The sequence below is a fragment of the Ixodes scapularis genome, unplaced genomic scaffold (genome assembly GCF_016920785.2).
Source record: "Ixodes scapularis isolate PalLabHiFi unplaced genomic scaffold, ASM1692078v2 PGA_scaffold5__190_contigs__length_132052651, whole genome shotgun sequence".
Lineage (NCBI taxonomy): Eukaryota > Metazoa > Arthropoda > Arachnida > Ixodida > Ixodidae > Ixodes > Ixodes scapularis.
Genome location: NW_024609880.1, coordinates 12067607 through 12093435, shown reverse-complemented (window position 1 = coordinate 12093435; position 25829 = coordinate 12067607). Strand labels below are relative to the sequence as shown.

General features: G+C 43.2%; 1 protein-coding gene across 1 annotated transcript in view; it reads right to left on the bottom strand.

Annotated features, from left to right (window-relative positions):
• The window catches only part of LOC8030826 (adhesion G protein-coupled receptor L3-like), a 31347-nt gene extending 9739 nt beyond the window's left edge, over positions 1-21608 (bottom strand). Inside the window, exon 1 of the mRNA XM_029976950.2 lies at positions 21546-21608. The gene's annotated coding sequence lies outside the window, so the exon portion shown is untranslated. The remainder of the gene's footprint in view (positions 1-21545) is intronic.
• Between the last annotated feature and the right edge of the window lie 4221 nt (positions 21609-25829).

The window sequence follows — 25829 nt, the reverse complement described above, 5'->3', positions numbered from 1 at the left end:
AACTTCGACGGGTTTTTAAGTTTCGTTGGCAATCGGAGCGCTTCTCGACACCGACAGCACCGCACCCCGTGGAGGGATAGTGCAACCAGCCTCTGCTGCGCTGTCTTCGCGCAACGCAACAGAGGCTAGTTTCCCTATTTCTCCACGGGGCGCGGTGCCGTCGGGGACGAGATGCGCTCTGATTGCAAACCGAAACTTAAAAACCCGTCGATATTGCGCGATTTTTGAGAAAGCCGTAAAATGCCTGGCGCGCCTTCTACCGTTCTGCAATTTATTGATTGAGTGTTTTTCGATGATGGTCAGCAAGTTTCTAATTGAAACCATGCGTGCCCTTAAACACACTAATAAAAAAAGTTAATTAAGCAAACATAATTAAAAACTTAATTATTCCGAACTTTAATCATTTTCAACCAATCAATCAATCATTTTAGTCCGTTAGATTTGAGGGAGTTAAATCAAAGCTATGCGGAGGGCAAGTTCGTCTGCTTCTTGCGTAGGGGGTAGCGGTGACGTCAGAACGTCGAGCCCTGATTGGCTGATCGCGACCCCCTATCTGAGCGTCGTACTAGAAATAGAAATAGAACCCACACCCTATCTGAGCGTCGTACTAGAAATAGAAATAGAACCCTACTAGAAAGCAATAATGCAGTGTTTGATAAAACAAAGTATAATATAGTTGTACTTTTAGCCAGATAGACAAGATACCCCTTGTTTTATAAATTGCTCCTATAGCTCTAGATAACTATTTCTTGTTATTCATGGTTAGTGTAGTCCAAGATAATTGGTCATTAAACCATACACCTAAAAACTTGCAGTCAGATATTTGTTCTATAGAGCAGACATTTATTTTCAAGCATGGTGGTCTGGCAATTTGTTTCCCCTGCATAGCATATATTTGGTCTTTTTAGTGTTTGGTCGCATTTTATTTGCCTCCAGGCAACTATTTAAAGTTCGTAAATAATTATTCGCACCGCGTTCAATGACGCAGGCCTTTACGTCTAGGTGCTGTCGGATCGAACCTTGTTGACATGGCTTCGATATGGACACTCAATGTGCCAGCGTGATGGCTTGTAATCACTACAGCCTAATACACGCTAAAGACCCCAGTCTAGCGGTTGTACTTTACCCATGCCAAAACCACCTCAACCACACTTAACCCGTCTATCGCCAAAATGCATTGTTGCATTGTCATTTCGCTGTTTAGAAGTCATTTATATCGTCAAATTTGCTTTTCTCTTTGGCGAGTTTGTACGTCAGCGTCCCTCAAACAATTATTTATCGCGGCCCAATTTTCATTTTCAATTCGAGGGTAATATTTTGTTTTCAACGTTTTTGCAACATCTCCGTCTGACTTAACTAAACCCATTCAAACCCCATTCGTTGGCGGGTGGTTTGCCTTAATAATAATAATACTTTATTTTCACTGCCCCCCAAACAACCACAGCGGTCTTTTCTCTGGTGCACTTCATGATCATTAAAAAAAAAAAAACAGTTGTTACCAGAACACAACAAACGTTATACTAAATTAAAAGGTTATTTAATTAACCGCTGTTCAACGAAATAAATGTACAGAATTTAAGGACTGGAAGAGTTATTTTATTTATTCATTTATTTATTTGAAATACTATCGGTCCTGCACAGGACAAAGATAGGCGTGGATTTGCACAACACACAAACACACGCTCAAAATGCCCAAATCAATAACACGTATACAACACAACGATGAAATGACAACTCTAGGTACTGCTGGCAGAAATGTCTGCAACACGAAAACTAAACTCTTGTTGAGTTCCAGCGGTCACGACATTTGCTGGGAGCTCGTTCAAACTCGCGTTGTTGAAAAAAAAAAAAAAAAAAAAGCTTTAGACAGTTTTTGGAAAACTTCCGCTCTTCCACATACCGAGCATGTATGCGTGTTGCGGGTTACGGGCGACGTGCTCTCATTGATATACTGTTGCTTATTTACAAGAACCAGGTTATTCATTATGTTATAAAAAAAGGTTAAGCCGCTTCTGCTTCCTCCGCACTTAAAGGAGGGGTAGACTCGCCCTTTTATAAAGAGGTGACACCGAGTCCATCCGTCTATATCAAGACGCAACAAAACTTAACGCATCCCGTTGTACTTGCTCTAGATTTGAAAAGAGATATTTAGCATGCAAGTTCCAGTCTTCTCTTGCGTATTCTGGTAAAGGTCTTATTAGCATCTTGTATGCTGTGAGTTTTGTTTCTGAGAAAGCGAGTTTAAGAGAGCGCCTGATGTATCCTAGACATTTGTTAGCTCTTCCTCTTATATTGTTAACGTGCGGTGTCCAACCTGGGTTTGCAGGTATGGTAAGACCAAGGTACTTAAACTGTAGTGTTCGGGTTGGTGCTTTTCCGTGCAGCATATTCACATATTCTAGCGGCGGTCATTTATGAGTGATCGTCATACATACTGTGCTGTCTTGGTTTAATAACTTTTGCCAGTTCACCATAATTTGATCTCAGACAAATATTCATTTAGCATAGTTTGATCACTTCTGTTATATAATGGATGAATCCGGGTAAGCGGTGAAATGCCACACGGTTAATCATCGTCAAAGCGTACAAGACACCTGGTATGAGGGAAGTTAACATGAAAATTTACTTTGCTAAGCAATAGCGGCAAGTGAATGACACAATGAACAACCTGATGTAAATATACAAAATTATATCTAGTACTTCTGTCAGACAAGTGTCAATAAAAAAAACATTTCAAGAATACCTGACCACTTGTTATGAGTTGTGAATGCGTAATCATGAATGTCCTTCTTCTGCTGCTTCCTTAGTTTGTCTGAGATGTAAGGGCGTGGACGGCCGCGTTTCACTACTGCCGAGGTTGCGGCCGCCAACCATATATACTGTAAACGACTTCATTTTTGCGAGGACCTAATTTTCGCGAACTTCGCGAATCGCCTACAATTCGGGAACAATAGGTTACGCGAACAACTCCAGTAAAATGTAAACACATTGGAATCTATATTGAAATCCCACCGCGTCGCGAAAATGAAAAAAAACGCGAATTATTCCAAAACTTCAGCTTTGACCTAAACCTCTAAACATTGAGCCCGCGAAAAATCAGCATACCTGAAGTATACCTGAAGCGCCGCCATGTCCCTTGGCGCCGAAAAAAAAAACAAAAAAACAAAGCAACCTCAGCCCCCCCCCCCGTATTCCGAGTCAAGAGGTCCAACGAGTCAAAAGATCCAACGCGTCAAAAGATCCATTATTGGACCTTCAGACTCGTTGGATCCTTTGACTCGTTGGACCTCTTGACTCGCCGTGGATCTTTCGACTCGTTGGATCTATTGACTCGTTGGACCTCTTGACCCACATTGGATCTCTTGACTCGTGTTTGGCGAGTCAAAAGATCCAACGAGTCAAAAGATCCGTTCTTGGACCTTTTGACTCGTTGGACCTCTTGACTCTCTGCCCGATCACCGAGGAAGGGGGAAAAGGCTTTGAAGAAGAGCAGGAAAAGCAAGAAATGCAAAACTACGATGAATGACGGCTTTCGGGTGGCAAGGAGGGGAGTGACGGTCACTGCACTGAAGCAGGGTGGGATCCCGCGTCTAGTGGCGAAGCAACAAAAAATAGGGAGATGAGAGAAGAGGATACAGTGGCCTCGGGGACGACCGATTTTGGTATACTGAATGGCTGGCTGTGTCACGGCGCTTTGCATTTTCCAGTTTAATCGGATGGTGACCAACGCCATCTCATCGTGCGGTGTGCTTGACTAACGCAAGAATTTCCCGAGAGTTGTGCACGCTGCACGGTAGTGGGGACGTAGGGTGTTTCTCGAATTTAAAAATCAACGAACAGTTAATTGGTGACTGAATTACGAGGCACGCATAGACCAACACGCGGCGCTGACGTCCCGCCCCTGCGGTGGTGCTGCTATCGGCATTGCGCACGCGCAGACGGTCCACTTGAGGCGCTCCCTGCGCACGTGCAGTGGCCACACTTCGTGCGGAAACTGCGCCTTTTTCCACACGTTGTGAGGGCTTGTATGGAAACAGCGCGTTGGTCTATACGCAGCATGAGCTCAACCGAGAGGAAGGGTTATGTGGATCACTTCGACAGTACAATGTTTGGCAGTCATCCAGAGGTTCAACATGTCGCAGTATCTTGCCGGCCAGTGCAGCATGACTGCTAACTGGCACCACGCTATACGGAGAACCAGAATCGGCTTACGTTCGTGTAATCACTACTGCGTGCTGCCCCTAAAGATCCCAGGCTATAATGCCTTTCACCTAAGGATGGACCGCAGCCTATGCTAGAAGCCGAGAGCGCGACGCCTTGAACACCTTTGTGCTCGAGGCATTTCAGAGTTGGAGAAGGACCCTAGTACCACTTGACTTGCTGTGCATGCACACGCTTCACTGGCTCGTGTTCAGGTTGAGCAGTGTTGATCAAAAGCCATGCACAGTTTTATTAGTCTTTCGATGTATCGCGATAGTACCGATATATATATATATATATATATATATATATATATATATGTATATATATATATATATATATGGGTGTCGAACCGGAACCGAACCGAACCGAAAACCGGAACCGAACCGGTATTTTTTCCGGAACTGAACCCGAACCCGAACCGTTATATTGTTATCGCGATGAACCCGAACCGGAACTTAACCGGAAAAAAAATAACGGTTACCGGATCATGTCAAAACGGTTCGGCCACGCGCTGTTGACCATGAATGTGCTATCAATGCCATTTGTTTTTTAAGTGCCGTCAACTGACACACACCTCGCTTACATATTTTTCTTCTCCACTCAGTCTTCGGAATATAAACGCTGCATCCATGAATCTTGACATAGGAACCAGTATTGCGCTGGTCGCGGCTTGCACGGAAGAAAGAGAATTGGAAGGCTGTGCAAAAAAAAAAAAAAAGAAATCGCGTCACGGGATTTCGTTTTCCTACAATCTCGTAAATCCTAAATGCTGCTGTGTGCTCATTTCTTAACACGTTTCTAGAACGCGCGAGTTCTTGAAGCTTGCTTCCATCGGAATGAGAAAAGAAAAGGCTGTGGAGTTTGATAATAATGCATCCGGTTTCGTATAGGCACTTAGAAGCTAACATATTTGTGAGACAGCGAACTCTTCTATTTTAATATTTATCCTATTACGTCCTTCTGGCGTTGCGTTCGGTGAAGTGTTTTTCATATTCCGTACCTTGTTTAATGAAAACTTCTTTAAGGGTCTAATTTGAGTTACCGAAGGCTATTTCAAAAAAAGAAACCTGTATTTTCTCCCCACTGTTCCTTCAATTGCTTGCACGCCGAGGTGGCGGGATAGTTAGAGAGTTCTACTTGTAAGTGGGTTTGTAAGGTGGTCACGGATTTTACAGCTACTGCGTCGGACGCAATTAGATGAAGTCCGAATGCGTAAACGTCGGTGAGGTAACCTTTGAGTGCACATAAAGAAACAATTCCTGGTAGAAATCCCTGAGCCTTACACTACGATGTATCCCGTTTCGTATGTGCTTATATGAGATGTTTTATTTGTAATTTATTCTGATGTTGCAATTTGTCATTTATAATTTCCGAACCGGTTCGCGAACCGGTTCAGCGCCCCGAACCCTACTGAAAAAACCTGTACAAATGTATACCGGCCTATACCGGTTGACACCGGAGTCCTGTATTCTCATATCGGTAACCGGTAGCTCTGTACCGGTGACCTGTAACCACGTACTGGCGAAGCCGATACGCCGTACCGGCTGCCCATACCATGTACAGGCGGCCGGTAAACACGTACGGGCACAGCCGGTAGGCCACTCCGGTAACCGGTAACCACGTACCGGCGAAGCCGATACGCCGTACCGGTTGCCCATATCATGTACAGGCGGCGAGAGAACACGTACAGGCGAAGCCGGTACGCCACACTGGTGGGCCGTAATAACGTACCGGTGGCCAGTAATCGATGCACGGCTAACAGCAACCACGTATCGGAGCGACCGGTAACGCCTTACCGGCGCCGACACTTAAACCGGCGGTCGGTAACCTTGTACAGGCTCTACCGGTATACACAATAGACCGATCTCACTAAGCGTTGGACGCATGCGTAAAGCCGCCTTAACGTTAGTTCACAGAAGGCAGACGGCCGTGCGCGCGAGGGCTCGTGCCTTCTCGTGCTCTACACGCGAAGAGCTCCAGTGAGGTTGTCGCATGTGCCCAAAGACTGAAGTTCCCTCGCTGCATTGCGGCAGCGGTGGCGTAGTCAAACTGGCCGGTGAGATCGGTCTATTTAACGCGACCACAAATTATCAGACCTCGACGGGAACGCGCTCATCGCGAAACTACACTGGGATATTTTTTTCAATAAAGAATTTTAATCAGAAAATCACATATTAGGTCATTTCAATTTAACAGTTTCAGCTATCAAACTCAACCATTTAATGACATGCATATTTGAAGTCATGAAATGAGAAAACGAAATCCATGGGAAGCGAGGCCGAGAGAAACGAGAGTTTGCTTCATAGCTTTGAGCCCTGTACCGCGGTAGTTTCGGTTTCGGTTTATTGACGTCAGATTGGATTGGATTTCGTAGCTGCAAGGCAGAGTGCAGAAAGACAACCAACGACGGACAAACAATCTTTTTCTTAACAATAAATAAACTTAACATGGTTATTTTCTATGCTTTTAAATGTTCTAAAACTATTTTGAGTAATAATAGTACTAATATAAACTAAGGCAGATTATTTCTTCAATCCAATCCAATCCTTACGTACCAGCGCCGCTGGCCAGCTGGCCAGTGCCAGCCAGTGCTCTGAACCAAAGGCGCATTGACGTTAGGGCTATCTCGATCGGTGTGTATCGGTGTCGATATGTACTAAGCGCACGTGATTTATGTTGATGGCGCGAAGGCAATAGTCAGCGTGAACCGTATCAAGAAGTTCAAACCGGCGAGCGTTGGCGACTTCGACCCCGACGTGCCGAAAAGCGTCTACTGGGAGGCTGTTGGAGCGTGCGCCGGCGAATGGTAAGTTGTTTTCTACGCATCAGGGGCTCGAAGCACAACGTATACTGCAAACCGTTAATAGGGAGTTTTCGTAGATCGTTTTCGCTGTCCCGCAACGCCCTCCCCAACTCGCTATATACCCGGAACTCTACAGTCAAGGCTATCGGCGTGCAGGCGCAGTTGTAACTTCGTTGCGGAAAGATTAGCGGAGGGGGAAACGCGGTCTACGAACACTCCGTAATGTTCGCCAGCCCCCGATTTTTTGCAAATTCCACGCGTCCAAAAATTAGCGAAATTTAAGGACACGTGGAAAGCGGAAATTTCGTGGGCCCCCGTTCCGGCGTCCCCCGTTCCGGCGTCTAAAATTCGCGAAATGTGGTGGGCACGAATATGTCCTTGCGCCCGATTGGGTCCTTGCGCCCGATTTGTGAAGAACTGGGCGGCAAGAGCAAAGGGTTTTACGTTGTTTAACTACAGGGCGCTCCAGATGGTAGCCACGACACTCAAAATAAATCGCAACAAATCGGCTTTGTAAGCTATGACAAATTTACCACATAAGTCCGACTAGGTGGTGCATTTAATGTGTAAAAATATCGAAAAAAATAATTTTTGAAACAAGGGTTATAGCGCAGGCTAGCTGGTGAACGGTCATATTTATAAACCCCGATACAAGGTGAGAAAGGGAGACGAACACGACGACTTTGAGATGTAATTCAGTGTGCATGTTTTGTTTTACAGAGACACGAGCTGCGCTGGTTGCTGCTTTGAAAAAGAAGCACGTGGCCATCCCTATGGTATTGAACTCAAGGTTCGAGGTTTATGTGTGCCTTTAGGCTGTTTTTCTTACCTCATCTTCGACTCTGTTCAGAAGGAGGGGGTTCGTCTTTTGTTTCCCTTTTTCAAATCAGCAGCATACTTCACTTCCGTTACCAGTGGGCAGTAATTGTGGGTAAAATTGAACGGTTAGGCTAAAGAATATCTTGCATTTTGTTCGCTTCATGAGTAATTGTGTCCATTCATTATGGCTGGTCAGGACTATTTGTACAGACACTTTTTAAATTGCTTGCTATTCTGGTACACAGATCTGGTGGGTAGATACGCTCTATGAAAGTGGACCACAAGCCGTAATTTAACACACAAAGTGCCGCAGCTTGGCCACTCCTGGTCTCAACTGTGCTGTAGCCACAGTTGTCCCTCTTCAAATTCAAGAGACACTCTCCTGCTTGTTTCTCGACCGCATTAAATCTGAATTCGACACTCTTCAGTCTTACGAGATGTGCTCACCTGCTCACAGTCAAGTCAAAATCTCGCTGTACACGAAGTTACATCTCTTCTCCACTATCGCAAGACGTCCTCATTTGTTTGGCGTCCTGCTTGCGTTGCAGCCGAAGTTTCCTCTCTTTAATATTTTCATCCGGTTCAATGGTCCTCTTGTTGCTACTTGCCTCTCCAGCTTTCAACAAACATGTTTTATGTTCCGAAGTACCCTAGGCACTTTGCTTTCACTGTGCCTCAGCACGCTTGCGTAATGTTCCTCTGGTGAGACCTGCTTTCGCATACCGACAACGAAAGATGATACTCAAGTCTGGTTCACAGAGCTGTCCTCAGATGTGGCTATGTGCGACTGCGACCAGATGCGGCACACATTGCTATGGTAACAACGGCGTTGAGTCACTGGCACGTGCATCAACGCAGCTCTTGCCTGCAACCAGTAGCTCTTTCGCAAATGCTTACCCATGTATGCTCGTAGTGAAGCGGATACGATGCCCGGCTTAGACTCCAACAGCTAAAGGTTTGAGGCGCAGTGCCGGCGGCATATTTTTCTTTTCTGAATTATAATGTGCCTGCACATGCTGTTTTCAGAAGCAGTTACAAATCCTCGGACCAACGGACGCCTAAAGTGCATATGCTTTACTTATAGATGCTATCGTATTTAAAAGCACTGAATTGCAGGTACAAAGCAACTGAGAGTTTACGTTCCGCATAGAAAGTACACTGGGTGCAAAGTAGTATGATCATATTTTACTTTCTAACTTAGAAGTACCTTTTAACACATTATTTTATCATACTATTTCGTTTACCTACACAGTGTTTTCTGCCAACAGGTATCGTCCTTTACACACTAGAGTATGTGAAGGACGATATACCAATTATTTCCTGTACTGACAGTGAATACCGGATATCTTGTCAGGGGTGTCTGGAAGCATTTCTTCAGGGAGGGGGCAATCAGAGGTATAGGGCTGAAACCTACACCCAAAAAATAAAGAGGGGGGGGGCAATTTAATGTGAACTATGTGTGTCTCAATTATGTGTTGGAGTTTATATTATATGAATATTAAAACACCTGGACCTTTTTCTTTTCCAGATTGAGATGTCGCCATCCCTTGCAGTGGGTGGCAAGTACAAGAAAAAAAAAAAAAGCAGAGGACAGGACGTCCACTGTGTCGCTTGGAGAGCATGCCCGACTGGTTGAAAAGCTGAGGTCGGCAGAGCAGAGGGTGCTGAACCTGGAGCAGGAGCCCCAGATAGAGAGGACGCTATCAAGAAGCAGCTGCTGGCACTACTAGGTAAGCATGGAGGCACTTTCAGTTGCTTACCTCACACACTACACATTATGTGCTCACACTTTATCTGAGGGATCAAAAGTAATTTTAATTTTTTTTTTTGGTCGCAAACAGAAGTAAGCATATACTACAGGGGTGCCTCAATGTATCGATGAGTTTTTGAGGTGTCTATAATTCTTTTTTCTTCTCTTAGGGTGCAAATGGAGCTTTGAGAGTTTGTTTCTTGTTGCTGATGGCGTGAGCCCGTTTTGCTCGGCAGCACTTTTGCTTTGATTGAAGAAATATTTTTCTGCAGTTTGTGAAACAATCATGTCCATACCAAGACATTATGGTCTGTGCGCATAGATGAGGCTTGAAGTGAAAGTTTGTTCTGTCGGTCAAAACATTTTAAATATGCACTTTCTGATGAGCCCGGCCAGCACACATCCTTTCGTCATTGGGGAGAAAGGAGTTATTTTTGTTGAAGAGGAGGGAGTGAGGAAGCTGGTCGTAGGCATGACCACAGCACCAACAAGGCTGAACTTTAATCGGGCGGCAGATTGTGCCTAGCGACGCAACTGTGCAACTGGTTAAAAGGTGAGCAGACGATCTGCTACAGCATTGGATTTCGTCAGAAAGATTGAGCTTATATCTCGCAAACCGTTGGATATGCTTGGCATGAATATTCATTAGCTATTCACCGGTATTTGTTTGTAAACTAAACAACCTCTCTGCCGCCCACTGCCGGTGAACTTGAGCGCATTTCTTTTCTTTCTCTTTTTTTTCTCTGGTTTTGTTTCTCATCCTTTTGTTTTGTGTCCTGCTCGCGCTACTTTTCCAGTCCCGGTGTGTTATGGAAAAACAAATAAGCACACTGCCGGTAGTCTTCTGTGTCATGAAGTACTACGAAGCCCTCATGCCATCAACGAACCAGGAAAGTGCTGAAGTCCGAATAATCAAGCTTGTCTGAATTTTTGCGTCCGAAAAATCGGTTGACTCCTGTACCGTGTCTTGTTTCTAAAGAGTGTTTTATTATGTTGCAGTGGACAATGTCCCGTCTGGCGGTGTTGGGTCAGCTCCTCCAGCTTGCCCAGCAGTGGTTCCTGCAGCTGGCGCTCCTGCTTCAGTTCACGTAGTGCGAGCTGGTGTGGATCACGCTCGACCCGTACCGGCCGCTGATGCTGCTGCTCCAGCAGCGGGTCTTGTAGCAGGCCCGCCGGAGGCATTTCCCGAGTGTGTGCCAGTGCTTGCAGAGGTTGATGACGAGGTAAGTTCAGAATTTCATGGAATATTCATTCCAGATATTGGGCAAGTGACTAAATTTTATCGTTTCCACAGCTCTTTGAATGAGGTTTTTTGTATGCTTCCTTAAATTGAACCATCGGGCTGCTTCAAAATGCTGATGAATGTAAAGAGTAGGGCCGGGCATTGATAAGATATTTCTTCCCAGTTAATTGGCACTTTTCTGAAACGTTTTCTATCTAGTGTCCTTGTCTTATTTCGAGCTTTTTCATAAATCATGTACCAAGTAGCCAAATTAAAATTGTGTTATAATTGGTACCCTTCTTTCGCTTTCTCTCTTTACTCTGAACTCACTTAAACGGACACTTACACCCGCCAATAAAAGTTTTCATTTTTTGCCAGCCGATATATTATGGTTTCGAAAGACTACTAAATTAATATTTTGCAACAGTCACATATATTTTTATTAAAGCCAAAAAATGCAACTGCTCAGAACCGAAACTGAAACCCGCGCACGGAGGTCGGAGAAGTGGAGAGGAGAGAGTGAGTGGGCGGAAGTCACGTGGCTACACCCGACCGTGAGCGTTTTTGTTTTCCCCTCCGAGTTTTTTTTTTTTTGTGTGCATAGCAGACGACATGCGTGGCTGGAACTGTTTGCTATGCGATTCCTTTGCAGTTATGTTTGTTCCACTGTCTGTTCTGTACTTCAAGATGAGTTGTTCTTTACATTGAGAAGTTGGAGATGAGTAGTGAGTGCCCGTGGTGAATTTCTGTGATCGGCTCCAAAAAGAATACCCCCAAGATGTTGCGTGAAGAGCTGCCTCGCATGTCCTGCGTCCAAAAAAAGTGGCATTGTGCGGCAGACGTCTGCACAAGTTTCCGAAAGATCAATGAGATCGGGACCAATGGCTGGCTGCATTTCCTGTAGAGCATTTCTATCTATTTCTAGGTTCACCTTTGCCATGGTGTCTTGGTGGGAAAGGACAAACTGTTCTACGTGAGGGGAGCTCGGGGAGACTCCATGTTCGTTAAAGAGGCCACGAAGTTGATCTTCGGCAGGGAGAACCTGCATGGGCGGAGTGTGACTGGGGTGCCATGCCGGCGCTTCAAGGGCGCCGTCGCCAAGAGGGCCCTGACTCCAGTCAAGTTGGCAGCAGTAAGTGCCCACTTCTCACAGATGTCACGTACTTGGTGAGTCACTCAAACCTTATGGCTTCTGAAGTTGCAACCTGCTACATCAAAATTTATGTGATAAAATATTCCAAGGCTTTCAGAACTTTCAGTGTTATAGGCTGTTGAAGGGTCACAGTTCGACTAGTTCGAGCTTTAGGAACGTGGAGCTCCGAGCGCAAAACCGAAATGAAGAAGCCCTACCTCCCTCTTCGTTTTTAATATATGAAGAAAACTAAAGTGTCCTTGTCACGGTCATATAGGTCCCTTGGTGCTTGCTGGTGTATTCACACTGAGGAGGTTTTACAGTAACATGCTCCCCATCGCAAATATCTGCTAATCCCTGCAAGTTTTGGGGGAGGTCCATGATATCAGTGGCCTGCTCGCAGGACCTTCTGCTGAGGCGCTCATTTTTTCTTTTGAACGAAAAGCTGGCACTAGCAAAGTTGTAAAGTGAGTCTGTTTCTTCACTAGAACTGCTGCAACCGAACCATGTTTGGCTCTGTCCTTTGAGTACTGCCCATTTTTTCTGAACCGCCTTCTCATCGTGGGTGTTCCTCCTTTCTAGTGCTCAGTTTTCTTACCAGGGAACTATCTCGTATGAATAGACCATTGACAGGTCGTAACACAGATATTAAATTAGTTTAATGATTCTTGATGTCAAATCTGTGTTGTCAATTTATATACATGCCCAGAACAACAATTGCGCGTCAAAATCTTTCTTTCGCACTAAAACTGCCAGTCGACAATTGTGTGTTCAGTGTTCATTTCACTTGATCCCATGGTGACATTGTTGGGCATGAAATAAGTTAGAGGTTGTAGGCAATCGGAGGCCCATGTTCATAATTGAAAAAAAAAACATATTTAAATTTATAGAACATACTTTTATTTTAGTTAACAGGCAGGCGAGCTGGTTAAGGATAGACGTGGTAACCCGGGAACGTGGGGAAAAAAAGGGACAGACAGACACGAAGCTCCGGAGCTTCGTGTCTTTCCGTTCCTTTTTGTCCCCTGCTCCAAGGTCTATAATTTTCATAAACATTGAAATGCAAGGAACACACTGCTGCAAGCAAACTTTAAGTGCATAGTTGTGGAAAGTCACACTAGGTCTTTTCGATTTGCTTGAACTGGCCGATCTAGTTCAAATAGTGTAAGAACTGACTCATTAGATTCAACTGGAAGTTGCATGGACGCTGAGCTGGCCTGTTTGATCTATTCCAGTGCTGCACGGGCTCAGCCTCAGTTCCACAGAATCTTGCGCTGGCCGAAGTCAGTTCAGCGTTCATGCAGTAACAGATGGCAACTCTTCTGTCTTTCGGAAACCAATTACAGGGTCGTTTGTAACGCTGCAGCTTAAGTTCACGCAGCCGCAGCCCGACTTGCGCACTGCTTCTGCACTCCTCTGAACTCGGTTTGAACTGGTTCAAAACTTTCGGGCCGAATCATGCATGCCTGCTCTTGGGGTCTACATGGTATCACAAGATATTAACAAAGCATAAATTGTAGTGGAAATTGCTTGCTTATAATTGCAGGAAGTAAAATATTCAATTTTTCAGGAAACTGCAGATATACATGACTTGTTGTTGTATTCTTTTCTCCTGCAGATGCCTTCAACGAGTACCTAGGGAGGCATCCTCGAGAGGCCTCTCCAAGGAAGAAGAGAGCTCGGGTGAATCTACGGCAGTATGCAAATTTGTTAATATTCTACTGCAGGATATTAACTAGAAGTTTGACTTCTAAGCTTGCTTAGAGGTTAAGCTTCTTGTTGGTGTTCTGCAGATGCCAATTTGCGTTCACTAAATACATATATAACCTGAAATGACCTGGCTCATGCTCATTCTTTGCATGACAAATGCATGTGAATTGTTAAACCTGCAAAGATACATCCATCCGTTTGCAAACGTTGGACACCATGTTGATTCCTATTACTGCATCAGAACGGATAAACCTTTAAAGATATTGGTTTCTCTATCTGAACAGATGAACATGCATAAATATTGGTTCCTATATCTAAATAGGTCAACCTGTAAGGTACGGGTTCCTATATCTAAACGGGTCAACCCGTACAGGCACGGTTTCCCTTACCTAAACGGGTCAACCCGTACCGCTACGGGCCCCGTATCCGAACGGGTTCTTGTATCTGAATGGGTCAACCTGTACAGGTACGGGTTCCCAGTAGCATACGGGAGACCCGTATCCCATAACACCGTATGAGATATACGGGTCAACCAGTATGAATTTTTATACGGGTTTTTTCAGTAGGGAACCGGTTCGCGAACCGGTTCGCGGATCGAATTAATCGAACCGGAACTGAACCGGAACAAAATAAATTTACCTGAACCTGAACCGTAACCGAACCCGTATTTTTTTCGGTTCGACACACTGATATATATATATATATATATATATATATATATATATATATATATATATATATATATATATATATATATATATATATATATCCTTTTAATGTACGACACCTAGCGGATTTTGTTGGTGCAAACAGAATTATTTTATTTGCACGTAATAAAGCCGAGAAGAAAACCCATTGTACTTTCCACATTTTCGCGATATATTTTGAGCCTTGCATCCCATGATCCATTACAGCGACCGCTTATCAAACGCTAATTAAAATTTCATTATATCTTGTGTCGAACCTAAAAGTTTATTAAAAAGGAAAAGTTCACCATAATATCAACCCGCCTTTAAAAAATATATATATTTTAAAACACTATTTTGAATTATTTTTTGTCATTTGCCTTCCCATTGGCCAAGTTCGATATCTTATCTGCACGGAAAGAACCGGTCAATTATCGGGAGTTCCTCTTTTCGAAGTGGCCATCTAAGGCGCATCCTAAAGGAGCCTTGAAACAATTTTTCTATTTGTGCTAAATACTGGTTAGAATCACTCCCTAACATTAATCACTGAATAAACTTTTATTAGTTTTTCTTTCTAAGCACATTCGCCAAATAAATTTGAGAACAATAAGCATCGTTCATCCCCTCAACTCGGAGCCAGAACAAGCGGCCACGTGGCCCGGCGCATATCCTATACCTTAAACGTTAATCGTAACCCACGTGCTGGGTTTGACAAAGTAGAAAACGGGTGCTGAGCTTCAGGCATTGTTAGAGTTCGGCTCTTCTCATCACCGCAGTGCTTCGACACGAGCCACTACCCGAGTGTCTGCCGAGGCATCGATTGTTAGGAGCCGAAGTCGAGTGCTCACGTAGCTCTCGTGTCAAATCTATGCATGAGGCGCGCTCGACCGTCGTCAGTCGGGTGATTTCGATTCCCAATCACGTCATTCAGCTTTGCAAAGGCAAGACTGAAAGAAATAGTAACCTTTTATCTTGGCGATTTCACAATTTCACCGCGACAGAGAAGTTTCTGAATCAGTGGCGGTCTGTGCGGTTATACTTATGCCAGGCTGGGACCAGTACAAACCGCCAAAGTCATGAACGTTCCAACCCGATAGCGTTTCATGACCCCTTTTAAAGGGGCCGTGAAATGATTTTGATGTTCAAAGAATCTAGTGCGTCAAGGACCCAGGAACCCGGGGGGGGGGGGGGGGGCAACAGGGGCTTAGGCACCCGCTGACATTTTGTAGAGGGTGCTCAGCATTATGCTGATCCCCCGTGCGTTTGGCTCAAGGCCTACTGAACTGATTCCTACTGTACAACGCCTCCCCGCGACTAGGGAAAAAGCGGTGAGGGGCTTTCCGTGACTCCTTTGCAATATGAAGCGGCACTTCTGAAATAAACCATGAAACTGAACGTTTCATGATGAAGCATTCTTGACACGAATTACCTAACACTTGTTTGTCGATATCATTTACTTTTAGTTGAAATCACGCGATGTGTTAGTTGGTTGGAATTGTAAGATAGTGGGTTACTTGCTCGTTCATTTTTAGAAAGTTGGGTCATAAAGATTGAAGTCGATTGAAGAACTGTTCGTGTCGGAAAGCAGGTCGATCTCTGAAGCCGATAGATCTCTACTGTGTCCAGTGCTAGGCCATGGCGACTGGAAAAATGACTAACTTTACATGCCATGCTACGCCAGGGCAAACTGTCTCTTCAAGTTCTTTGAAGACCAAGCACTTCAAAATATCAAGGAAGCTATTTTGACGAGACGTGAACAAATTTAAACAATTATTACAACTTTTGAAAATGATGTCACAGAAATAAAAAAAAAAGAGCTGCGTTCAGTTATCTTGACGTCAAACGCCGTAATAGTGCTTTAGTGAGATGGTAGACGTCGAAATAGCAAATAACTATGGACATATCTTTTGTATGTGACGAAAGATGTGCTCAAAATAGTTTTACAATTATTTCGAACCCGGATGTCAAAGTAGTCACTTCCTAAAAAAAATGCATCTCAAATCTCGATATTCGCGGGGGAGAGCAACACGGGAGGTGCAGATTTACGACTTTGTGGTTAGGGGTAGAAGAGAGAAGGCACACAGGTCCCCAACAAACGAATGTTGCTATAAGCTTGACAGTTTATAACAACAATGATTTCCGGTGTTTACAAATACAGTGCCCAGCATGCGAACACCACAGCCCAGCGCGCGCGTATCTGTCGCTTCAGAAACCAAGCAAATCACGGGTCATACGCACAGACACTGATTACATAACCGGCCAGAAACGATGTATCAAAGCTGTGTTCGTGAGATCCCCCCTGCCGCGTGGAAGTCTTCACAGCTCAACTTTTTGCTCTCTTTTCGACATTTTCTTCTCCGCCTTTATTGTTAGCATCTCTGTTGTCTGCTTTTTTAATGCGCGAGCATTACCTGGTTGAGTCAGCGAAAAAGCCGTCGGCAAAATTCGTCGTCAAAATCCGTGACCTGTCCAACTCAATCCAACATAATAATAATTATAAAAACTCTGGGAATATTGGACCTCTTGACGCGTTAGACCTCTTGACAGATCGAGGCACGAGTCAAGAGATCCAATATGGGTCAAGAGGTCCAACGCGTCAAGAGGTCTAACGAGTCAAGAGATCCACTGCGAGTCAAGAGGTCCAACGCGTCAGGAGGTCCAACGCGTCAAGAGGTCCAATATTGGACCTCTTGACTCGTTGGACCTTTTGACGCGTTGGCCCTCTTGACTCGGAATCCTCGAACCCGTCTTCCGGCCGCAAACCGGAAAACGGTGCGGAGTTGAGCGGCGCGTCAAACTTAAATCTGTTTAATTTTTTTTTAAACAAGAACTAAGGCTAGGCAACAATAGTTTTCTGATCTTCATTGTACAACGCCTCCCCGCGACTAGCGGAGAAGTAATGAGGGGCTTTCCGTGACACCCTTGCAATATGACGCGGCAGTTTTCGAGGAATTGGACCTTTTGACCCGCATTGGATCACTTGACTCGCGGTGTCCGAGTCAAGAGATTCAACGGGTCAAAAGATCCATTATTGGACCTTCTGACTCGTTGGACCTTTTGACTCGTTGGATCTCTTGACTCGCCGTGCACCTTTTGACTCGTTGGATCTCTTGATCGTTGGACCTCTTGACCCACATTGGATCTTTTGACTCGTGTCTGACGAGTCAAAAGATCCAACGAGTCGAAAGATCCATTATTGGACCTTTTGACTCGTTGGATCTTTTGACTCGTGGATCTCTTGACCAGAAGCGCCCCCCCCCCCCCCCCCACCCCTTTTCCGGCGTCGGCTGACACGAGAACGACGGCCGAGCGCGCTCCTTCCTGTCGTGCGGGCCGGAGAGCCAGGAAGAGGGCTTCTCTGTGGGGTGAGATCCCTGGAGCCATAGCGCGTCCCAGCCAATGGCCATCTAGGAGCCGTTTCGCTGGGAGTTTCTTTTGCGTTTCTCCTTGCTTACAGAAGCCGCCGGCTCCTGGGAATTTCTTTACAGTTTTTTTGCGGTTGCAGACGCCGCGGGCTCCTCACATTGTTCTCGGTTACAGACGTCCTCGGCTCCGCTCCATGGGACTGTTATTGCTCTCGCATTAAAATGCTTTTTGTATAGACTCATAAACATAATAAAAACGCCTTTCCAAATATCTAGCATAAGCGATACGAATCAGACTTTTCTGAACATGTTCGATGTTCATGCCTTGTGTTTTAGATATTGAGTTGCATATTATTGAAGCATATTCCAATTGAGACCTAATTAAGGTTTTGAAAATGTGTAACAAGCATTGAGGTACAAATTATCAGACATGTACAAATTACTCAAAAAAGGTAATTCAGTTAAGTTACTGAGTTTCGACGCCAAAAGTAATTGGAGTAGAGTAGAAATTACGCATTTGCAATTGTAATTGAGTAAACTACTAACTACTGGAAAAAGTAGCGAGTTACTTTGAAGTTACTTTCGAAGTTACTTTTTTATATTGAACAGCAGTTTTGATCCGTGAATGAACAGCAGTTCTCATCCGTGAAAAACCCTGCGAGCCTGAAATAAACGCAGTCATCTTATGGCTTACGATTTCACCAAAATAGTTTATTCTCTCGCATCCAATCAAGAACCTTCAAAGTTCTTGATAGGAGAATTTTCTACGTTTCCTTCTAACGACGTCCCGGAGAATTTTCTACTTTTCCTTCTAAAGAGGTCCCCAGTCAAGCTGAAAAGACGTTCCACCGACGCGCTGGACGGAATGGCAGCGTTGAGTTTGAGAAACAGGTTGTGCAGGGTCGGGTAAGCGAGTGTCGGAATCTTAGGTGTCCATGACGAAACATGTGAGGTTTACCTCGAGTAGGGTTTTTTTTTTTATAAAAAAACTCCCCTCCTTTTTTTTGGCAAGTTGAGATTGTTATGACTGGCCCCTCTTAATTTCTTCGACGTTCTGAGAGTAGGCTGAGCAAGTGCACCTGACCGTCAAGGGTTCAAGTCTCGCGCCACGACGATGAGATCATCCGGACGACTGTGCGTCTCGTTGCAATGCTAGTGCTATGCTACTGAAAAGAAAAAGCTTTGGTTTAACAGAAGATGAACCGAAGTATACTTCGCCGCTGACGCCGGGTCCAAAAAAGGATCTCCCAAGGGCAACTCACTATCCTCGCCGGCGACTATGTATCGTGACGCGCCTGACATGCCCGACATGTAAATCGTTTTCAACAAAGAGGAGGTCTCCCTGGCATGGAAGGTCGGAAGGACGCGAAGGATTACGTGAACAAGCATCGTCGCTCGTACAGTTGCAGCTGGAAGCGGGAACGTGCTCCCATAAACTGATTATCCGTGTCTGGGTTTGTGTGCGGGGGAGTCTGGCTTTGCAAAGGCGTATGCACTGACGACGAGGCAACCATGGGAACAGGCACCCAGCTGCGAGGTCATTCCAGTGGCGCCTCCCGTGGAACCCCCAAGCCGCTTGAGGCAGAACTCACTAAAGGCAGACAACACGAAAACAACAACAACCCTCGGAGTGTCTTTCATGGTTGCAGCTGGAGACGCGGCGCCTGCGTGCATTACCGGATTAGGTCAATACCTGTTCAGGGCTTGTTAAGCACCTCTTTCTGCGTTCGTGCGCGCCGGTGTTATGTTTTGGCTGTTCGTCGCCACCTTGGCCCAACGACGTATGTGATGCAGTTTCTATGGCTGCCGAGTGTAAGTGCATGGGAACGAAATGTGAGGGGCCGGGCCCCTTTTTCGGGAATGCCACTTCATCTGCCGGCGTCTTATTTATTTCTGCGCTCAAACTTTCGTGATGAGCAAAATTAGCACTAGACTTCGAAAGTAGTTAGTAATTTGAGTAGAAGTTACCTAAAAAAAGTAGTTAAATTGAACTACTAATTACCCAAATCAAGTTGTAATTGAAAGTTACCAAGTTACTCGGAAAAGTAGTTAAACTACAGTAGTTTGAGTAGAGTAGTTGAACTACGTCCAAGTCTGCAAATTATTCATGATTTTTAAAAGACAAGGCCCTATCAAAGAACACTCGAAGATCTTTCACATAAAATACACGTTGAATTGGCGTGACAAATAAATTATACGCAAAGTGGAAAGGCCCATGACGTCGGCACAAATATTCCCCATTGTTTTTGCAAGATTAAGCAATAAAATTTATGTTCGCACAATTATAAATAGAAGACAGATCAAGCTGTAGGTTAACACATTCCGCAGTAGAGTGAATAATTTTAAACAACTTCATATCATCGGCAAAAAGAAAACAACTAAGCACTTTGGGCACACGACAATATATAATTTATAAAAATTAAACACAAAAGATGTCCAAGGATTGATGCTTGTTAAACACCAGACGTGGAAAAATAACTATCGGAATAACTGTCAGCAACACGGACAGAGTTCGATCGCAGTGACAGGTAACTCTAAAGCCGTGTAGATAACTCTCGAGATAAACCATAAAAATCAATTATTGGAAGAGCAATATATGACTAACATTGAGAAAAGCTTTGGTCATATCAATGCAGGTTTGATCAACCTGCCCCCTGTTTTTAACAACTGGAGTGCTAAAATTAAAAAAAAAAAGTACATGAATTAGAGAGACCGACCAGTCAGGAAGCCCTAATGGAACGGGGTTGACTTTTGGAGGAAATAAAAGAACAACCGAGTATCTACAACAATCTCTAAGACCTTCGAAGACCCACAAAGCAGGGAACAAGGTGGATAATTCGCAACAACCGAGGCATCACCACTCTTAAAAATGCGAACGTAAGCGATGAAAACACGTCTGTACTAAGCGAAATATTAAATCTGTGTTTTAATAAGAATAAACGATTCACCCGATCACTTGATAATAAAACAAAGTATAGCATCGACACCGCTCGAAAACTTCTGTTTTGAATTTCTAATGGCTTCCGCAATTTAAACATTATTTACTCCCACGGAAGGCGAGCAGTCATGGCAGCTTATTTTATCGTCGTCAGGTTAAATCCACTAGTGGGAGCTAAATTAACACTTGTTAAAATAGTCGCCGAAAGTATTCAAAACCTCAAGAGGCGGTGAACGTTAAGTAAGAGTATTCACTACATCATCACACAAACAAACGACCTGACTTGCTTCGCGGTAATGGTAGTTTAAGTAGTAGAGCGAACCTCCAGGACATTTGGCGTCAACGATTCAAGCTATTTTCCACACCGTCAACATGACATCGTTTACCACGCTTAAGCAATTGTTTTGCTAGGGCACGATATATGCTAAATCTGGTGTACCAAAAGGTAGAACTGGTATTTTTAAATAGCATGTGAAAAAAAAAAATGTTTTTCTGCGCACGTATCCTTTCAGTTTTTTTTTAGAGGCTCTTCGCATATATGGATGGTTCGTTTGGCAGTTGTAGTCTCCATTGCGGGTTTGCTTCAGTGCAATATTCTTTATTATTTTGTTCTACTCTCATGCATTCAATCTGCACGTGGAGTTGATCCATTTTATTTTCTGCATAAATAGCGAAAAGCTTGTTCACGTGTTTTACTTTGGCACTTTATGATATCACACATAAGGTAGACGAATATCTTTTTTTGTGTGTGTGCGATCAGTGCAGTTGTTAAGTAAAATAATATCAATTCATATTTGCGTAAACTCTTTTACTGCTCTCAGAACCGTAAAATATTGTGCTGTAGTTAAAATGCAGACATACCATTTTGTAGCGTACATGTTTCAAAAAGAGTGTATTATAGTGGAAAAGCACCTTACCTTGCCGTTTCCAGCCTGATGCCTGAGGTAGGCTGCTTAGACAAGCGACAGGTTGTTCGGATTGTAAAAAGCAGTACGGCCACGTTGACCTGAAAGAAAAATTAAACAATGGCAACCTTAGAATAATACTTGGCGTATCCTGAAACCTTCTAGAATTCATCTCGGGTCAGCATTGTAGCGCTATACAATTTTCAAATATTGTGTTATAACAATCACTTAATATCAATAATTTGGTTAACTGATCTTCGAAAAGAAATACAATAATGCTTTCATACATCATAATTGCAGTCTGAGAATGTTTTAAACTCAACAATTCATGACGAAGCAATTTTTATGAAAAAAATCCAATCAAAAGACACATTTGTTTGAATAAAGCCCAAGTTGGACTATGATTTTTCGCCTCATTTCTTAATACACTTGACATTTTTCTAATGGTTTTCAAGTCTCGACTTCAAGGGCGAAACCAGGATGCCTTTACAATCTGAATGCGGCAGCAGACCACTAGAGCCTGTTCGATCAGTGTTAACGTCAAGTGATTTTGGAATCCTTCCGTGTTATAAGGAAGATTTGGTACCGTCTAATGCCAAGAGGAATGCGCTTCTGCGAACAATGTGGGCCCCCACACGCAATCCTCGGCACGTGCGTCGCGTCTGCAAGCTCTTTCTTGTACCGCCATAACCGCTTGGAAATTAATTGAGAAATAAGCAGTTTTGGAGGCTCAGCAATCAGGTGCAACTGATTTCAATGTGACGTTAAGGATTTGAAAAATAAAAATAATATTTATTTTCCATTTTCTAAAGTGCACTAGTGCAGAATGCGAAAGCTTGTTAATGTTCCACTGATATCAACCCAGGCTCGTAAGAGTTATGTAGTTTGCGGGGAACCTTTTTTGCCATTAAAGCTTATTGCCAACGTTCGAATTGCGTTCTATGAAAGCGTCAAAGAGCGAAACATTAGGATTCCATTTCTTCTTAAAATTTTAAGCTTGCAAATACTGTACACAGTATAAGAAAAAACGCTAATTATATGAGGATAAAGTTGAAGCCTGGGCGAGTTGGTATGACATTCTTAAAAGGTTAAAACAGCGCAAAAAACGACGGACAGGGTAAAGAAGGACACGGACAGAGCGCTGCGCTCTGTCCGTGTCCTTCTTTACCCTGTCCGTCGTTTTTTTGCGCTGTTTTTACCTTTTAAAATAATATGAGGATAAAGTTTTTTTTTTTTTTTTTTTTTGCTTTACAATATTCACTGCTGTTACCAAGGTTAGAGCGCCTCTAAGTTTAGTAGTACTTATTCAGAAAATGAGCGTGCCTTTTATCTACGGGGTGCCTCAAATAGCGACCAGGTTCTTTAAAACGACCTGAAAAATTGATTTCTTTACCTATTGCGCTAGGATTTTGTGCAGTGTTGCCCACAGGTTGTGCATGATTTCAATAAATTTGCAAAGAGCGAACTTACCTGAAAAAAAAAGTTAAAAAAAGGCTTAACTCCAGGGGAAACGCAGCGAAGCCACCAGTCTTCAAACAATAAGTCGCCCTATTGTTTGTAGAAAGGTGGCTTCGCTTCGTTTCTATAGGAGTTGAGACTTTTTCCTGATCTAATTTCGCTCTTTGCAAATTTTATAGAAATAATGCACCATCTGTGGGCAACGCTGCACGAAATCATAGCGCGATAGCTTAAAACCCTATTTTTGCAATCAATTTAAAAAAGCCTGGCTGCTATTCGAGACATCATATGCACCATTTAACGCTGCGGCTGCCATAAGCAGACAACAAAAGGCGCTAAAATTTATAAACTAAGCTTGAATGATTTCTTTTGGTCTTCCAACAACTTGGAGTCTCTTAGTTTATGCTGAATACTTGGGAGGTAAAGCTTTTTTTCAGCCAATTTAAAAGTGAGTTGATCTCGGTGTGATATATTAGGAACGTAAAAAACTCTTTGAAAAAACAAAAACCTAAATCTGTCCACTGACATTGTTTGAACTTTCTTACCTTACCAACCTAACTTTTAAATTAAATAACTTGTGCAAAGCTGCGCGATGTGCTACTTCTTCGAGTATTCGAAGCCAAATTGGTTTATATTTAGGTAAATCATGCGTAAACAGCCGGATATTCTCATGTTCCATTTATTTATTTCACCAGTGGATGCCTTGTGGCCCAGGTTCAATCAGACTTTGCGCCGTGAAAGGAACAACTAAAACATGAGGCCGGAAGCATTCAAATTAGTAAATATTGCTTTGGAAAATTTGAACCCTGGAAAATTATATATGTCCCACTCTTGTGCCGATTGTGTTCGTGCCTGTTTGATTTTATTAAGTTGTCTTAGCTCGAGTCTGAAACTCCCAATGGAAGCTTCTTGAAACTAAGTCCCGATGTTGACCAGAGAGGACAGCTGTCCTGATACTAAGAAAATCAGCGAATGCCTGACTCTTACGTCGTCAAGTATTCAATTCCGTGCCCATACAAAACCGTCTGCGATCTGGCCCAAAGTAATACACATCGTAAATATGCTCAAGTAAACATAATGAAATTCACATAAAAATTAGGCTCACAGTCAAGCAGAAGCAGAAACGCACTCCTGAGCAAGTAAAACAAATCTCATAATCTTGTCTTTAAAACTGGCATAACTGAAAAGCTGAACTTTGTACGCCTGAAATAGTTTACACACATCTAGATTTATGCTATTATTGTTTACACATATGTATTCTGAATGTAAAAGTAAAAATGCTCCTATTAGGAGGAGCTGCTATATTATTATTCGGTATGGACAAAAACTTGTAATCTGTAAAACTGTGTAATATTGTGTAGAAAACATTAGATAATATGGCAGCCTTCTGGTGGATAAAACTTGAGGACCTCATTTATAGCCATAAAAATGTGTTGGTCAAACTATCTGTCGCAAACTATGCGCACGGGGCATCACTGTACGCACTGAATCTGTATCAGATGCACTAATATAATTTCAAGCAATAGGACCGAACTTTAAACATGTCAAATAAAAATGTAGCGTAGCAAAATTATGCATGCAGCATTCACAAAAATGTACAGCTATAACATTCATGCATCCCAGCATTCTAACATCAGAGCAGACACTATCAGCATCTCACAGCTTATAATAACACATTTATTTTGAATCCAAGCGACAGAAGAGTGCGGAAAAAAGCTGCGAAATCAGCTTGAGTGAATCCCCCCTGCCCAAACAAATTAAACAATTAAACATCTCGAATATATTCAGTACACTACATACATAACAAAAAAGTATTATGCAAATACGCTTCTATGCCAAAAATCATTCGCACACGAGTAATAATTTTTCAGTGAGTAGAATATAGATGCTAACGTATATTCACCTTGAAAAAAACAGCTTTAGTCACATTTCGACTAAGTCTACATAACTGGAGAACCCTCATTTAGTATAGGCATTTAGAATAGGCATTCAAGCTCTCATCGCGAAGCATGCACGCGTACATACATTCCTTTGCCGATGCCAATTCAAAAATATTATATGAACATAGTTAAATTTAGAGAAATCAAATAAATGACATCAGGGGCTTTGCCAGTTACCATTATGATGACAGCAACCGGTCCTGCGAAGCTCCACACGACACCGGCGTCTCTTGAGAGCCAGCAACTGCGGAAAGGCAGAAAAGAAGGACCCTGGCAAAAAGCAGCACATTAAAACACTTTACGAAACACATATATACATTTAAAGCATATATATTAGGGTATTAAGCATACGTGTTATATGCCAAGCACACTTTGATGCACTCTTAGTGTACCTCATTCTTTATACGGGTGCTCGAGGTATCGGCACCCTGGCAACTTGCGTGTACACTGAAGTTTTTTCATTTATTCTCAGCAAACCAAAACTCAAATTGAGGTATTCTTATTGGACGGGACGATTTTAGAAAAGTATAGGAATATAGTTTGACGGAAAATTTAAATTACTTTTGTCCGACAATCTATATTGCCATGTCTTCGGTGTAAGAGTTACGATTTATGTTACCAACACAGAAATGAATGTCTCTAATTATAGTCTAGCTGAGAGTGTAAACCTTCTGCTTAGAGGCGAACTCTTATAAAACTTTGAAAGAGCACCATAGGAATATTAAGAGTAAATTATAAGCTAGAATTCCAACAAAAGACATGCCATGGATAATAATAAGTTGAGGTTGCCATGTAAAGTGTACTCTATAAAACTTTCTGGCGCTGAAGCTTGAGTAGAACGTGTCCACCTTTCTAAACGTGTGCGCCTTTCTAAACGAGCAACAACAGCGTGCAGAGC